The 18988-nt window shown below is 33.1% G+C and overlaps 1 protein-coding gene across 1 annotated transcript in view; it reads right to left on the minus strand.

Moving 5' to 3' along the window:
* The window catches only part of LOC149424394 (uncharacterized), a 37229-nt gene extending 22589 nt beyond the window's left edge, over positions 1-14640 (minus strand). Inside the window, exon 1 of the mRNA XM_089631326.1 lies at positions 14617-14640. The gene's annotated coding sequence lies outside the window, so the exon portion shown is untranslated. The remainder of the gene's footprint in view (positions 1-14616) is intronic.
* Positions 14641-18988: the final 4348 nt, after the last annotated feature.

The following is an 18988-nucleotide window of genomic DNA, read 5'->3' on the forward strand; positions in this document are numbered from 1 at the left end:
TAATTTTCCGGGTATCCGGAGCGCAGAAGTCGTATGGGAAAATGACTCGTGGTAACACGATCCACAGTATCTAGTACATAATATATTATTTGTATAGATAGGGACATGGGAAGCGAGCATCTAGCATTGAGGTGATCCCCGGAGTAACCAGACTAGGTCAGTCTGGGCCGTGACCGAGTCAGGTGCCATGTTCCTAGAAGAGATTCTCAATATGGTGGAGTGAGACATTAATGTCCCCTTTTATCATCTTCCGAAACCTTTAATAACAAAACAAAACATTGAATAAAGTGAAGAAAAAAATCTTAACCTTTCCGATTATTTCATCAAGTTCCATTTTGTAACTGTTCTATTTTATCTGGTTACCTATCCGAATAGTTATAATCAGTATGGAGAATAGATCAAACCCTCCGTACTTGATTCCACTACAAAAAGTCAAGTTAAGTAATTATTATTCGTATAATATGCCAGATAGTTGCCCCCTGTTATCATGTTCCAAATAGTTCCATGACAAAACAGAACAGTGAAGTAAAGTAAAAAACAATCTTAACTTAACCTAACTAAACCCATTATTTGATCATGTTCTGTTTTTTTTCCGGTTACCGTTCCGAAAAATTCTGTGCCATAACAGTATAGAGAATGTAACAAACCCTTCTTACTTGATTTTACTACGTAAAGTTAAGTTACATATTTGTCTAATGTGTGCCAGATAGTTGTGCCCTTTCATCGTGTTTCGAATATTTCTGAAATTTTGTGCCAAATCAGTATAATGGAGAGAATGGAACAAACTCCTTTTTACTTAGAGTAATTTTAAAACAGGTATTCTTCTACGCAAGTGGTTCTCAACCGATGTTGCTCGAAACACAAGTGTTCCGCGACATTATATTATTATATCGGTATAGAGAATAGAACGAACCCTTTGTACTTACTTGATTTTACTACGAATATATAGATAATGCATCCAGTGGTTAATAATATGTGTCCCTCAAAACAATAGTGTTCCACAGACTTGTGTTTCGTGACATATCTACAAACGAATAATATGGTAGCTATATATAATCATCTACTACATCTGATATAGCTAAAAATCTGTAATAGTAATAGTCGTCCCAACATGCCTAAGTAACCAGGTCTGGCACGGAGGCTGTGTCGAAGCCAGAGTCAAGTTAGCCTCAAGATACTTCAATAGTACACAACTGCTTACCCTGTACAAGTTGCAAGTGCGCCCCACTCTTTAATTTGGCAGCCACCTCTGGTCTGGATCCCCAAAATACCTGAACAAATTCTTGACTCTGCGCAGAAACGGATGGACCGCTTAATAAATTCCCCTATGTTAATAAGCCGATTGAATTCTTTAGAGAAGAAACATCAGATAGGAATGCTGTAATTGTTCTACCGGTATTACAATGGAAGATGCTCCGAGGAACTAGCGTCATCGATCCCTTTGGCACCGTTGCATTATCGGGAAACACGCCAAACGCGTACTCAACATGGAAGACACGGTTGACATTTGACACATGAGAACGGGTCGGTTTCACGACTCGTTCTTGAAATGATCAGCTCGGCTGTGAAACGATTTCCCGGCTTCAGTGTTTCCCATCGACCCATGTTCACTCCTTACTCTCCTCAAAAAGACCCTTCACACAGCATCCCCAGAGATGACACAGGCCTCCTATGTGGAGTTAGAGATAAAAAAAAGGCCGATACCTACTCTTAAATACGCTTAAAAATATTATTTATGAATTTCAGTATACCTAAATGTATTATATTCGAAATGTATGTGATTTAGATACCTACAGTTCTTAATTAATAGTATCATCAAGTAAATTATGTGATTTTTTAATGTTCTGCAAAATTAAATTATACTCAAGAGTGTTTCGTGGTTCTGAAAGCGTTAATATTCCCCCACTGGCCTGCACACTCAATTTAGGTAACTGCGGAAATATTGGTATGGGTTCTATTTTTTAAATGACTATTTTCTTCGGTAGCTACCTTTAAATTTGAGTACTTTAAAAGTGGCGTGAAGAGTGAAGGCATGCGTCAATGGGCAGCAGACACCTGCTTTACAGACAGGTATCGTCTCACCTGACAACTATTGACACGAGACACGGGCGCGCGGGTCACAAATATACACGTCATATGGTGGATATCCGATAACATTAAACGATCAGGAGTGGCGCGAGCCGAATACAATAAATTCTTTAATAAATATTTGGAAAGCGCGAAGGCCAACAGACATTTGGAAAGTAGCTTGAGCAATGCTTGTTCCTCGCTGCTCCTAGACTCGAGTTATTATTTTTTCATTGGCCCAGTGAAAGGTCGGTATTTCCTTCATTAACATAATATTTGTTTTCCTTTTTGAAAGCTGCCATCGCATATTGATCTCGAGTTTAAATAAATTTAAATAACCTCTTGTCATAGAATCTTTATGTTTATTCATGATAATTAATTTGTCCGGTAACTCTTGTAATTAATGAATCGCTGCATTGACTCGATGTGACTAATAAGATGAAGATTATATCTTGATTTTTTCATTGATTGAATATTATGACGTTTTAAAAGGCTCTATATCCGGTTGGCACACGACAAAAGCAAATAATAAAACTTTCCCTGATTAGAACTTCAAAGAAAAAAAAATAGTCGGAAACAAAGATTCTTGTCATTAGTAGATAATGTTTATTAATTAGCACATCACGTGGTTGATGATTTGTTCGCTCCAACAGTCAAACTTTCTTCGTTGGACTGACGAGCGTGGTAATGATTTTGACAAAGTGTGTTCAGCACACATCCATTGAAAGAAAGTGCAAAAACAAGAAGGGTATGGTTTGGTTAGGAGAAGAAGAAATGATATGTCACGGAACACCTGCGGTACCTGAACCTAATTGGCTCGGTAGTTCCGCACATACTGGGTCAAACTTTCTCGCGGCTCAGCGAGCCCATTGAACCCGACTTTTTGCGGACTTTTTATTTATTATCGTGAGCGATGATTCAGTGAAAGTACGAAGGTGTAATCAAACGTCTCATTTAAATTCTCCGACTGATGCAAACCGAAACCTACGGGGTACTTAGTACTTACTTACATATCTGGTATTGAGCGTTGCGTGCAAATGAGATTGAGTATGTGTAAGTACTTACTAAGATTGTTTACTTTCAATATCAAACCGATTGAATTATTAGAATTGATAATTTCACGCAATATTCAATTTGTAACAGTTTCAATTTTAAACATGCTCATGAGTTTGAGTTCTAATTTTATACTCCTGAATGTTAAATGAATTAATATTGAAATTACGCTAGTATTAATTTAATTAAATTTTTAAACCCAGGTAAGTTTTTTTTATTATGGCAACTATTTAAACATTTTACATACAAAATATGATATTAAATATATGTATAGTAAATTGTATATCTTATTCCTCCTCACTAGTGTGACCTGTGCTGAGTTGGACTAAAGTTATTCATTTCTGTTTTATTAGTTTTCTATGTCGTTTTTAATGTTTTTTTCCGAGTTTTTTCATTAATCCCTTTCAGCCAGATTTTCATTCTTGAATTTTTATCATTCAAATGTTCTATTCGCTTTATATCAGGGGGAAGGATGTTGTGGAGTTTCATCGCAAAATAAATATAATTTCTTTGTCCGAATGTGGTTTAATTATGACCTGGAATATTTTTTTTATTTCATTGTGATTTGACCTTGTTTGTTGAATACGCGGTATTGTAGAGGATTAAGTATTTTTGAATAGTTTCAATGGTATATTTTCAGCATATTTTTGTTGTACATTTGGTACATCAAAACTGTTTAAAATTTCAATCGAAGGCGTTCTTATGGGTACTTTCAGTATGGTATTTATGATTTATTTTTAAATTGTTTTCAGGTTATGTAAATACTTAGATACAGTAGATCCCCATCCTATAATTCCATATTCAATACGAACAGATTTTTTCATCTTTATTATTTACCACAAGAAAGAATCGATCTTTTTTTTATTATTTTTTATTTCTTATTTTTTTTAATATATTCAATAATATTGTTATTGGGTTTATAAAAACAGTTTATTTTTGACAGTTTGATAATGCCTTCAGAGGGCGAAACAGCTGTCACGCGTAATAATAATTACACAGCAGAACTTGTTTAAGAATAAATTGTTTTTATAAACCCAATAACAATATTATTGAATATATAAAAAATAAAAATAAAATAAAACGGAGTTCTACAAATTAAACTTAATAACAATAAATAGAATCGATCTTTATAATTGAACCTATAATATAATAATATTATGAAAATATTCCCAAATGTCTTCCGTCTACAAATAACATATTATTAGCATAAAGATACTCCAAAATGAATTTTAAAAAAAACCGTATAAATTCATTCGACAGAGGTTCGACCAAAACTGGTTTTCGTTAGGCACACTTCAATACAAATAAGAAAACGCTCCGACAGAAGAATGTTCCAAATCTCGACACTGTCATTAAAATGCCGGGTTGTTTTAACAAGCGGAAATATGTTGTGGAGGATCGGTAGGAGACGTGAAAGGTGAAGGTAGCGTGGCCATTGCCTCCCCACGCCCAGTCGGTGACATTGGCCTTACCACTACTTAAATTGTATAATACAAGCAACTCACCAAAAAAAAATCTAACACACACAGCAACGTTTTAAAACATGCATGGTGATACTTAACTTTTTTTGTGTGTTGGTATATTATCATTACCGGATTATTATAATTTCTTGTTCGGTTCGGACAAACTTGCTCGACTCGCTTTTTCTCGGTGTCTCGTATCCAATATTGCCGGAAATAATCGAATAATTCTAGCATGAAGTGAGGAGAAATTAAAATATTGTAAACTGCAGTGATATATTCAAATGTAAAAAGAATATTTTGCATTATATTCGATGTGAACTAAAAAATGACAATACTTTTAAACCGTTAACTTTCTCGGTATCAAATGCACACTACAAACAAAAAACTGCTTTCACAGAACTTTAAAATGCCTCGTAAACATTTTTCTTCGAATCATTTTCATTGAATTTTTTTTGCAGCCAATTAATAAAAAACGAGATCACTGTCAGAATTGTCACGTAAAATTAACCAAATAATGTCAACACGTATAAGAATGAATAACATCATACAAAGCAGAATGTTTTTATACCAAACTAGAATTCAAATTAACGGAATATATCTTAAAACACACTTGACAATTACATATTCATATTATATGGTGTGACAAAATGAATCATTAATTATTCAACTATGAATGAAATTTTAACACAGCTAACAAGCATTTAAACTGTTGTAACTTACCGTTACAGTTACAATTAAAATATGTTGATTAAATTAATCGATCAACATTGAATATCGTGTCAAATCAAAATGTTATTATTTGAGCAAATAATTGTCACCACTAACGTACAATTAATCAGATTATCACGCATGAAAAGTGAACAGCCTTCGTCTATAAATAATTATTAAAAAATACATACAGAAACTGTAACTTTGTTTTCAAGTAGTATTTTTTTAATATAAACGACAATAATTACATTGAATAATTAAAAATGTTTTCATAAAACTTTACATGGTCATAGTTACAAACTTTATTTGTTGTATTTTAATATTATAAACAGAAGGAAATATTGATGAGTCGATTGAAGTGTCATCAGTCGCTCTTCAATGCACATTGTCAATGACGTAAGCACATTAAGGCGATGCCATACGTAGTAATTCAAAATCATGTGTTTTTGGTTTGAAAATTTGGTTGCCTAGAAATGTTGCCTAGAATACATCTTGGCCTTTGAAATTATCGAGTATTTTTTAGATAAGTCTTTTTATAAGCCCAGAAAAAAATAATGTAAAGGCCTATGAAAACTGCTTTAAAGTTCAAAATCTCCTACTTTCGGTTATGATTTTATTGTATAATGTGGCAAATTAAGTTATTTATAAAATGATCGATTTTTTTAAAATATTTATGCCTGAACATCCACAAAATAAAATAAAAGGCACTTTTTGACCATGTTTTTTTCTTGCATAAATCAAAACAGGCGGATGGTGTTAAGCGGGAATTTAAATTTTGAATTTATCGTCATCTACGTAAGGGTTGTTATTGATAGCGGCTCAATTTAAAATATTACACGACGTAGTGCATCGCCTTAACAATTGACACTGATACACTTAGCTAACAGAGTATTGAAACCGCGACGCCTGGATGGAAATCCTATTAACTGGTGTTGTATTGTTTTGAGAAAAAATGTTAAAAATTCTTTAATAAATAGATTTTCATGTGTTTTTAACGATTGCAATGTACTTCGTGTTGATAAAATGTCGTTTTGTTTACCGTTTCATTGACGACCTTTGGGTAAATAAAGTATTTGAATTCACTTCACGGATTAATTCATTCAGCTTCCCACAATTGTGTGATTACTGAATAAGTTGCCCTCGCGACTGTTATTTCTATTATGTGACATGTGACATGTGAGATGGGAGTGCCTGGGGACTGGGGACTGGGCACTGGGCTCATCTCAGGGAGTGTCACTACTACTGGACTAAATTGTTGGCTTCCGTTCGGAAATAGTGGAAATCTAAATATAGTCATCCTTAATAATAAAATACTATATTTATATTCGTAGCCATCGTAAAACCGAATACCTAAATACACACGTATCTGAAAATTCGTAGTACGCGCGGGAATCAGGTGAATTTACGCTACATAAAGAACCCAAAATTAGTATTATTCAAACTTTTTAAAATTTTCTCAAAGGGTTAAAAACTTTTGGAGCTAGGGGTCTACGCATTTAAAAATACACTAAACTGCTAATACTAATCCCCTAGAGACCGATTTGAATAAAAATAACTTGAAAAACTCCAACTTCGCACTCAATTTACTCGGAAATGTAGGCCCAAATAAACAGTTTTACCTACCATCGACTCCAAAATTGTTGTAGATGCATCTGTTTACCGTTCGTATGCATTTACCTAACTACTCACTCAAAGGTTTTGTTGTTTTTTTCTGAGGTGTACCTCAAAATACCACATTTCCTGTGAAACATGCTTTCAGTCGAGGAATTTTAGTTCTCAATATGTCTTCATTAAAATGGAAAATTGAAGAATTTTCTCATACTTTTTAATCGTTTTGGCATGGATAAGCATCGTTTTTATAATTACAACACCGAAAAAAGAAAAAGCTAAATTACTTTGACCAACTGTTCCCGTTATGAGAAATTTATTTGAGCCAGTATTTATTTTTATACGAAAACATTTTTGCACGCAATTCGCCTGCATAAAAATAGTTGTCATGTGATAGAACAGAGAAATTAGACACATATTTAATTATATACCTGCATATTATGTGTATTATGTTCTAAATAAACTAAATGTAACCGCATCAACCTAACCTATCACGGAGTTTTCTCAGATAAAGAGGAATTAAAATTGTTTAAAAGGAACAGTAATGAAATGAGACCAAAGGTTTTTTTCTCGCTTTTCTTTACACATTTCTATCCTTACTCTGATCTGTGATATTCGTGATACCTTATTTAAGTGTTACGATTAAAATCCATTCAATTTGCGTTAAACTTTAGAAACCGTACTGGGTTCAAAGGTACAAGAATTAAAATAGTGGATACTAGTGCAATCTACGACAAACGGCTATTGGATAAAACTTCCTGAGACAAATCCAGATACATCCAGATTATCGTTTTTTGCTATGTCCGATTTTCCATGCCTTCTTAGAACATAACTTTTCAGACAACCTGTCAGAGCTCATCATCAGGGCAGATATGACACTGGTGATGTTGATTGACATTGCAAAGCTGGGCCTAAAGAAGAAGGAGGAGTCAGCCTCAATGTATCAAAAACAAGTAACACATGACTACTGACCGTGAAAATCTCAAATCTGATAGATGAATTATTAATAAATGACATATTATTAGAAAGTTCAGTGTGGCGGTGGAAGAGTGGGATTAATTTCAAGATGACAATATTTATGGTCTGTCTCGTTAGCAACCGTCACTCTCCCCGCACTATAAGAATCTCGTGTCCTCGGGGTACATTTTAAATTACTCCGGTCGGCAAGTTCTTTGAGAAAATGTTGTTTTGTTTCGAATCAGGTCAGATTTACTAGCCAGTGGCTAGTAAACAAAGCAATTTATACACGTGACTTTAAAATTGAACTGAGATGGATGCGGTTTCTCGAAAGCAAAGCATAACAAAAATGTAGGTATACACCTACTGGAAACAGAGGCATGCATTCCATATGGGCACATAAGCACTGCCTACCTTACCTTACTCACGAAACAGTAAAAAATAAAATAAAATTATTAATCTTTAGTTTATAAAATACGCGCGATGTTTCTGCTACGAAAAGCAGCGCCCGTCTGTCAAAAGCAGGAACTAAATTAGAGCTTATTTATTTATTAATAAAGTAATAAATACATAAAAATGCGAAATGACGCACGTGGTAATATTCAAATTCGACTTTATTCAACACAATCATGTTCAAGGGAAGACTTATTGGGGTTAGTTGGGAAAAAGGCAATGCCTTTCAATACAAATCAAAAATGTAGCAATCAGCGCCATCTGTCAGTATTTATATTAATTAGTAACAATTTTAATAACGAAATTAATATCATGTTATGTTGGCTTTCTTTCATGTAACTGTGCGGTCAAAAAATGTGCCATTTTTATATATCCAATAATTGGCTTGTAATATGCTCAAATAAAGAGGTTATTTGAATATTTGATGGATAGTCTCGACTAACTTCGGCTAAATCAGCTTAGCCATTCTTAGCAAAAACTTACAAAGTCTGTGGTTAGTTTTGTTTATCAATTAATTTGTGTTTTTTCCTACTGCCTACAGTGCCTACCCTGATTAAAAACTCTATCTACTCAAGAAGCAAAATGTGATTTGAAAAGATTTAATTAATAAGATCTTAGTTTTTGGTACTTTCCAATTGCATTTAGAGAACAAAAATGGCATTAATTACTAATTTTTATTATCGATGCACGTATGCAAGCGTAAGTTATTTTCATAATTGGAACTTCTAAGTATAAATCATAATATCAAACAAGCAATGAATTATTTTCCAAAATTATTTTTATTATTTTATAACTCTTTATATAAAACATGTATTTCTTTTGTTTAAATATTTGACAGATATCGTAATTTTTCAAGTTTACTAACATTCGAAGGGTAAATTTCTTTTTTTGAGAGACAATGATGCTGAGGCAAATATTTTTTTAATAAATGTTTTCAGCTTCACAAATCCCACAATTATAAGGTAACCGGGCAACTCAGGACAGTGGCAATTCAACACACACTTAAAAAGTGATATAAATTAGTGAAATGTGATGAAAAAACTTGGTTACGTTAGGTTAGGTTTATAGGGCATTATTTTCATTACTTTGAATGACTATATCACTTTTAAAAATTGTGTTGAATTGCCACTGTCTTGAGTTACCACGGAACCAATTATAATTAACTATTGGAAAACAACAATCACTCACTCACTCAATATTTAAGATGTTTAACTTCACAAAAGTTTCCAATAAGTGAATTGCTTAGAAATTATACAAACTTATCTACATACTACAAAAATGCATGCACATAATTCCTTTGTGCTTAATTTTTTTTTTAAATTGTATAATTTTTGTTAGTTCAAAGTTCTCATCTTTTTTATATAAACTTGAAATGTTTTAATTTTGGTGTCAAGTCAACGTAATACGTGTTTAAATTTATGTATTCAATGCGAAATGTTTTTTGACAATGTTGATGCAGTAAAAAAGAAAGGATTCGTCGAGGCCATAAATGCAACATTTTTCGTGAGAATTTTCTTGACTCCATTGACCTTTGATCCCTTGAAATCACCGCCACAACCTTTCCTCCTGCCCCCCCCCCCGTGTCTTCACGTAAATACTACGTGATAAATATAAATTGCACGACCGGCTGCCGTTATTATGTTAATAGTTAGCCACCGCAGATGGCCAACTGAGATTGATAAATAACTTTTCACGAAGAATACAAATTATTACTTTTTAGAAATGAACATTTTGTAGTACTTACGAACAGCGACTGAGGCATTTTGGTGATGTTATGTATTATAGCGAGCCTTTATTGGTGTTAGCTGTGTTTCAATGTTTATGTATAATTTTATGCAATGTTATTTATTCTATCTAATTATTTTTTTCTCATCTTTGATTGAAGAGAATATACAATATACTCCCGAGTTTATTTCAGCTTTATTATTAGTGGGTCAACGTGATTTGCAATATTCATTAAACATATTATAATTACCTGCTGAAAGTTTGAATAATATTTTATTTAAATACCGTTTACCTACCTCAATCTAAAATAACTAACTATCAAAAATATTCATGAATACCAATTTAAATCGAAAAATCTTAAGGATGAGTTGTTTCGGAGAATTTGAACAATTCATCAAATTTCAACGTTCATTTACGGGTTCTGTGAAAGTCCTATTCAAGTTCTGTTATTATATCATTATAGGCTAGTTGCTTGAAAAAACTGAAATAAAAACAGAACTTGAAAAAATCTTTCGCAGAACTTGAAAATGAACGTTGAGATTTGATGAATTTTTCAAATTCTCCGAAACAACCCGTCCTTAGTCTACTGTGAGAATCCATTTTTTTCTCTATTTTCCATAAATCTTTTGTTTTTTATTTATTTTCTTCTTATTATTATTATCACATTATTATTTGTGTGATTTCATTATTAATTTGAGCTCATATTTCCTCACCAAATATAAGAACCTCGTTTCGTCGTGATGCGGAACAGTTATCATGACTGTTACCTTTGTAAATCACTGTAATAATTGTTGCGTAGCTACGTAAGAAATTCGTATCATCTTATACATTTAAGGCGATGCACTACGTCGTGTAATATTTTAAATTGAGCCGCTTTCAATAACAACCCTTCGTTGATGGCATTAAGATTTAAATTCCCGCTTAACACAATCCGCCTGTTTTGATTTATGCAAGAAAAAAACATGGCCAAAAAGTGCCTTTTATTTTATTTTGTGGATGTTCAGGCATAAATATTCAATTTTTTTTCGATCATTTTATAAATACCTTAATTTTCCACATTATACAATAAAATCATAACCGAAAATGGGTTCGTAAGTAGGAGATTTTGAACTTTAAAGCAGTTTTCATAGGCCTATACATTATTTTTTTCTGGGCTTATAAAAAGACTTGTATAAAAAATACTCGATTATTTCAAAGGTCAAGATATATTCTACTCGCAGTATTTAATTAAAGCATCTGAAACATTTCTAGGCGACCAAATTTTCAAACCAAAAACACGCGATTTTGAATTACTACGTATGGCATCGCCTTAAGAAATACAGGTAGGGAACACAATTTTTTCAAAATTAAAAAACTATTCGTCTACTTCTTAACCTATTGTAATTGTTTTGATTTTATTTTACAGTTTCCAAGTCCATCAATGGTGCAACGATTTGACAATTATTTTCGCAAAATTAAAATGCACTCCGATTATGATGTGATAAAACATAAAATATTGTTTAAAAAAACGATTGAGAGTAACGCGATATGTCATAAAATGTATAATTTTAGGTGTAATCTGACTTCTCTTGTAGAGACCCCATGTGATAAACTTACTATCAAAACTGCTCTCACCACAGCGCTGCAAGTCTCTTCAATACTTTTGCAAACGAGAAAGAAAGTTCAACAAGGCGAAACCATTCAACCGACGATCATCGTTTCCTAGAATATTTCAGTAATCACTTGTATGTGTTTTTTTCATCGCGATACTATATGGTAGGTACTCGTACTTCGTTAATAACTTTCTTTCATTAGTAGCCTTACCGGCGATTATACTTTTATCGTGATTTGATTCCGGGAATTATAATGTCAAAATGTGTCCAGGACATTAAGTCATTACAAGTAGAAAGAAAATATATATTTTTTTTAATATTGGTCATATTCAGAACATGATTTAATTTTGCACATCAAAAGTGAATGTAATTCATACAGTATAAGATTATTCACAAATTAGAAAGAAATATAATTCAGCATGTATTAACATTTTACTTTCAGTTGTAAAAGTTTTCTGTGATCACTCACGGGTACAAAATGCTTTATTTATATTTAGGAGGCTTCTTCAAGAGGGCAATGACCATCTAGGAATTTACTTAGTGTACGAATATTTACAACGTTAATAATGACACACTGAGTACATTTTCCTTAATGTTAGTTCAAGAAAGGTGTGTTGTTTCGCTGTTGCATACCTTTGCACGATGCAAACACATTGGCGCAATCGTAAAAGGAGTATTTATCGTAAAAGGAGGTGTATCCGTCATGCGCCAGTCAGCCATTGATCGGCCACACAAACCTCAATAAGACACCCCGTTACGTTTATTACAATTGTGTCGCGGCAACCGGTAAAGCGACTAGCCTACACCTGCCACCCGCCACCCACTTGTCAATACTCATTCACACCTCGTTCTCAGGTGCCTGCATCTGCATTTGTACCATATGCAGGTATTGTGAGACTGCAGTGGATGCAGCGACACAGTTTTTATCTTAGAATTAAGCTTGTGTGTCAACAATATCTAAAAGGGTAGTTTTTTTGGTCTAACTATGATAATTTTGAATTTTTTAGCTACATTAGAAATATACATATTTGATATTCTTCAAGGTTATCGAAAGACACCATTGTTAAAGTAATTATTTAATTGCTATTGCATTGTTTAGAAAGTCATAAAAAAATCACTAACGTCCAACCTAACCAAAAAAACAAGTACATTTTGCGTCAATTGCAACTACAGAGAGAATTAGATTGGATTACCGAAGCTGAAGCTGCAATGATGATCAGTTTACGAAACATCCGGTCACAGGATTATTTTCAAAGTGTCACACAATCAAGTACATATTACGATTCCATACAAAAAAAATATTTTAAATTTACGCAGAAAAACGTCTGCAAAAAACCTTTCACAAAGTAGACATGAGCCAAGTAAAGGGAGTTTTCGAAAGCAAATACAAATTTATTTACAGAAAGTTTTTTAAAGTTCGAAAAATATGACGAATTGAAGGATATTACGTAGAGGTATTCAAAATATGTAAAAATAATTTCTAAAACAAAGAACCTGCTTAGAGCGACTCGAAAAAGCATTATTTTTGGTAGATACTAATATACATATATATGATTTTAATGTTGCCTTCATTTGAAAACTGCATCTTAGAACAAAGCTTCACGAACTTCTGTTTAAATGATTTCATTGTGTGTTTCTCAGAGCGTGTTAGATATTCATTTGAAAAATTAATTAATCTTGATAAAAATGTGTGATTAATTAAAGAGAGTATCAACTGATCACATAGTTGCGAAGATTGGCACAGATTTAAATTATGATCGTGGGAGCGCTAAATAATGTATTTAATTACACATAGGTAATAAAAATATAGGAATTATTTTTGGAGCGTTCAAAACTAATCAAATCTTACATTCATTTTAATAAATAACACGTTCGTTGCGGTTGTGATCACCGTTAGTTAGTTTGGTTACAAATTTACATTAATTTTACAACCTTCCGTTAAGGTTTTGCACATATGTACATTTAAAATAACTCTAAATACTTAAGTGCGTCAATAATTATACGAATAATACTTATATTACAAATATTGATGATTATTTTGTTTTTTTTTTTATGAGGCACTCTTATGAAAACATTATTTATAAATATATATTAATTCAAAACCAAAAGGTTATACCTAATATATTTATAATTAAATCACTTTATCGCAATATCGTCTAACTATATTCTTACGATATATAATTTATAGTTAGTAATACTTTAGTTTTCAAAGGACGGCGTATTTTATAAAATTTTCAAACTATTTTTCAATCAATTTCAAAAGATGTGCGATTTTAAAATTATTGATCAAAAGTACTGAAACTTTTTAGAATGCAACTAAAATTTATTTACAGATTAGATCTTCGCGAGATCATAACCACTCTTTCACTGACATTCCTCCACGTTTGTGCACCTAGTTACTAGTTACATAAACCTCATATTATGCAAATGTCATCTACATGTTACGTACATCAGGAAAATCACACATCATTATATTAATACTCAAATACAAAAAAATACAGTTATTATTTTTTTTATTTTAAAATATATTTGGTGAAATTTGTCCATTTCGGTGAAAACTGTTTTTCTTTTAAATAACTTAGAAATTAATTTTGTTGTAATTTCAGATTATGAGAAAGGCTTGTAAAAATAATAAACAAAAGCACCCGCTAATACGCGTGACTAGAACTTCCGCAGAAGAAGATATTCCTGGGAAAGACAAAAACACTTCACGGCACTTTACACTAACGTGTCACGCACAATTAATTCAACTTGATGCTTTTGTTACTGGGATTAAATTCAGTTCAAACCTAATGGACTAATTTCAACAAACTAAAAACTCTAAATTGAAAAAAACAAAACAAATTCCAACTTTACGGAAACAAAAGCTCGCGTTTTCAAAACAAATACAATTTGCGTTTCAAGAACAAAAGCTCGCGTTTTCCGCTTGGATTGGATTTTGAATTTGGAAGCCACCACCAATTAGATTGAAGGTGCGGATGTGAACGTACCTCGTGTGGAATGATTGTGGTAGCGGTAACAGAGAAGGAATGAACTGCTGTCTGCAGTCGGCGGTGGAGTATATAGGCGCGGAACGGTAACCTACTTTCGGCCCCACCGCTCTGTGGACCATCTTCATCGCCCCGCCCATCCCAGCAAACAGTGGCACGGTATCGAAAAGCCACCGACGAACCCAATCAAGCTTCTCTCCTCTACTATCTAATCCCAGATTGTTAGGAAGGACCCCTCTGTCGAGAGATAAACTGGTAGGCACTCTCGGCGGTGGTGACTGATGATGACACTGCGAGCCGGTTCTCAATGTGGGAACAAACTATCGATTTTTGTTATCAAATACACGGAAGACATTCGCATGATTCTTCGCGAGAAAATGTTGATATACTTGCTGGAAAAGAGGTGAAAATATATATTACCTGTCAAGTGTGCAATTTTCTGTAGTTTTGATAAATTCTCCGAAGTGCTATGGTGAAATGAAGCAATCGTTTAAATTCGCATTTGTGCATTCATTTGTGTTATAATTTTTAGTAAGATCATAAAAAACCGTTAAAGAAGACTATGAAGAGAGGAAATAATTTTCGTTTCGACAAATAATGGAGCCTATGACCAAAAGAAACGAGTGACTTACGTAATTTATAGGAATTTCTATCCTGACCAAAACGCAAACATTCATGAAAAATTGGTCATTTCTTCGATATGATAAAAGTCACTGACGCGAGATCCACCTTGCTATACATATCTATTCCTAGGTATATAAATGAGGCAACCACAGAATACAATCATTCTAAGAAAAAGTCCTTACAAGAAAGGTTTACGTTTTGAACCAGTCAATTTTCCTTCCAGTATTTTTATCAATGTCAGTTCCGTAGGTACCCAGTTAAAATAATTTTCAAAGTTAGAATTTTTCATAACCCTCCAAAACGGTCGAAATCTTGCAGGGTACGTGTGACGTCATACGTAAAGGTCGAAACACATTATTAAAACCCGACGCGACCCGATGAAACGCGATGCGTGTTGAGTCGAATCAAATGTATTGTTTTCTTATGACCAGAAACACACTATGAACATCCGACGCGACGCCATGTCGGATGTTCATAGTGTGTTTCTGGTCATAAGAAAACAATACATTTGATTCGACTCAACACGCATCGCGTTTCATCGGGTCGCGTCGGGTTTTAATAATGTGTTTCCACCTTAAGTCATTTTTAACAAATTAACAAAATAAATAATTTGTATACTGCAGTGGTGACCGATGAGCCAGTCATTGCGAGAAATTGCCCGTATTCGTCGACTCGCGAGGGAGCGGTCTAAGTTCTGTGAAAACCCGGCGACCAATTACAAAGCGTTTAAGTCTCTTATGATTGGTTTTAAATAGCGATCTATCAATTCTACATGTATATAAGATAAAACTTATACCTATATTCAGAATCAGCGTTTGTTGATCTATATGAATGTAGTTTTTAAGCCATAATCATTTATACTTAAGATTTAAGCCCAGATTGCTAGTCAACGACGTTCAGCATGGTACCTGAAGATTGATGATAAATAATGTAAAAGTCAATTCACAAAATCACCTACATTATAATAATAACTGAGACGCTCTAATTTATACAGAGTGACTTGCATTATTTCTGAATATTTAAGTACGCAGTAAAAGTAGACAAATCTATATAAAGATTCATGTGCATTATGTAAAAGTGTGAAAAAAAAATACATTTGCGAACCGTGCCACGAAAGTTGAGGTTCAGTTCGGCTCGCAAATGTATACGTAGCATTAGGACTGTTAGGTGTTAGGTATCATCAGACAAATTGGGGCCCGGAGCGCACTGCTCCAATTGCGCCTGTATAGGGCCGGCCCTGGCGTAGGTGCTAGGTGTATGTTCTATTCTGGATTATTTGTACCTGACAGCCACCTTCACTTCTGTGACATTCTTGCATCTTTCGTTACCATTTGTTTAATGTCTATGTTAAAACGATGACTGAAGACAAATTCTTTCAAGGTCCATTAAATATTCATTTAACACAACAAAAAATGAACAAAGTTAATGTCATTATACCAACCACAAAAACATTAATCTATGCGTACGTTTCGCTTTAAAAAAATCTTAACAAAAACCTCTACTAAATACGTAAATGTACAATGCAAACTTTTATTTGTATAATGAAGCTATTGCCAAAGAAACTCTACACGTTAGACAATGGATAATTATGAAATTAAGCCATTAGAATTATCATAATTTGCTCGAAGGTAAGAACAGGATGCAGAAGAGAATACGTTTTTTCGGCAGGTGATAAAATGATAACCGGATGTAGTGTTATTTTAGTACACCAACTGATATTTTATTTCAACCCATAGATGAGACAAACGATTTGTTTTCAATAGTAACACAACACTAGCACCATTGTGGTAGGAACATAATTATTGCAACCTGAAACAAGAACACGATTTCGTGGTAAAATTAAACGCCGTGTATTGTGTTATATAAATTTAAGTTCACTCGACTTGCTAGTCGAGAGCTTTACCTCCGTAGTCCCTCGACTAGCAATCCGTAGGTTGCGGGTTCAAATCCCGGCGTGCGCAAGTAAATTTTATTTGTTTAATTTGTGTTATTTCATAATTTATACGTTCCAGAGTGGAAGATATTTTCATTATCGCCTTTCAGAATTGGAACTTGCCTGAAATGGCTTTAGCAGTATTTGTTGACCTGATCTGAATAGCCAGGAACTCCCCAACTTTCCTCTTTCACATCTTATTCTCCTCCCAATTACCTTTAGCCTCACAATATACTCCAGATGGTCGGGAGCAGTTGAGACTCTTAAATAAAATTTTAAAAGACCGTCATTATTGAAGAATGAACCAGGTACCTGTACTGTACCATTATAGATGTACACGCATTGACTAAATACAACTGTACACGCCATATTAAACGGTGTCCGGATAACTCATCAAAATGACAATTCATCACATCTTTAAAAAGTTATATAAAGTCATGGAAAGTGATGAAACAAAAACTTTATTAACTGGGTTAAGTAGGTTAAGTAGGTTTGGTTAGGTTAGGTTTAAATTTTTTTTACATCGTTCCTAATGACTTTATATCAATATATTTTTTTAAAGTGTGTTGAATTGTCACTTTGTTGAGTTATCATAGAACCATATTAAACACATCGTTCTGTGATAGGTACCAGTTAACAGACATTCAGACTTACTGATCATGAGAATCACGGAGAAAACTTACTATTGTTACTATAATTACTAAATATTGTTAATTTATTAAAAATCTGGTCAAATTATTCGTTTTCCTGTTAAAAACGGGACTGGAGGCCTATAACGAATAAATTGACAAATTTCATAACAAACTATCTATAACTATAACTAAAGTACGAATATGTTATGAGGAAGTCGGAACACATGTTCTTGAAAAATGATAATATTTTCGCATCTCGTCCATTATATTTATGCGGACAAGGCCACCTGGGTGAATACGTGTACAGATATATTCTGAATGACTAAAATTTAAAAAGCGGTGTAAACGAAGTGTTTCATTTATATATAATCAAAATGACGCCACAACGTAATTTTGTAGCTGAAGAAAAGACTAATAATTTATTAGTAAATGGTCATGCAGTCACATTTTTCAAAGTATTTAAATTTTTTTAAAAGCCGTACTCATTTATCTCCGTGCACGTGCCTGACTACCTTACTCCATGAAATAGTAAAGTTAAAAATAATGTCTTTTTAGAAGATTTGTAAGGCATCTTTGGATTAAGGTGAAGCTTAATGCCAAATCACTATTTTGATTAATCTTTATAACGAATCGGTGAACATTATGAATACCAAAAAATATGCTTTAGATAAATTGAAGGTTTTCCTATTGCTTCGCTTGAGTAGAATACAAATAAAATAATAAATTACCAAATAAAAAATATAAATGTAAACTACTAAAAAATAATTTTTTTCGATAGAAATGTATGAACGCATAAAGGAAACAACTTTAAAAAAATACATTATTATAGCTAAGATTATCTGTGACAGTTTCACTTGTTTAACTTTTTTGCATTCTTATAAAACTATTCAGAAAATAAATAAAAACCAGTTTATTGCTTGAAATCGAACGATTCTAGACTCTGTTTGTCAACGATTTTAAAATCTATAACCTACAATATAAGGTATACCAAGAATATACACATTTTTGGCTTGTAGCTTCCTCTTAATGTGATTAGGAAACGAACCGTTGATAAAATTTTCCGCTAACTTTCTCGTGTTTACTCTCATTTTTATTTTCGTTCTCAGATATATCTTTAAAAATAATTAGCACCGCTATCTAGTTTGAATTGATTATCAGATGGTAGTGCTCATACATTTTAGAA

This window comes from Hesperophylax consimilis, chromosome 4 (assembly GCF_061612785.1).
Source record: "Hesperophylax consimilis isolate HC1 chromosome 4, BYU_Hcon_1.0, whole genome shotgun sequence".
NCBI classification, from domain to species: Eukaryota; Metazoa; Arthropoda; class Insecta; order Trichoptera; family Limnephilidae; genus Hesperophylax; species Hesperophylax consimilis.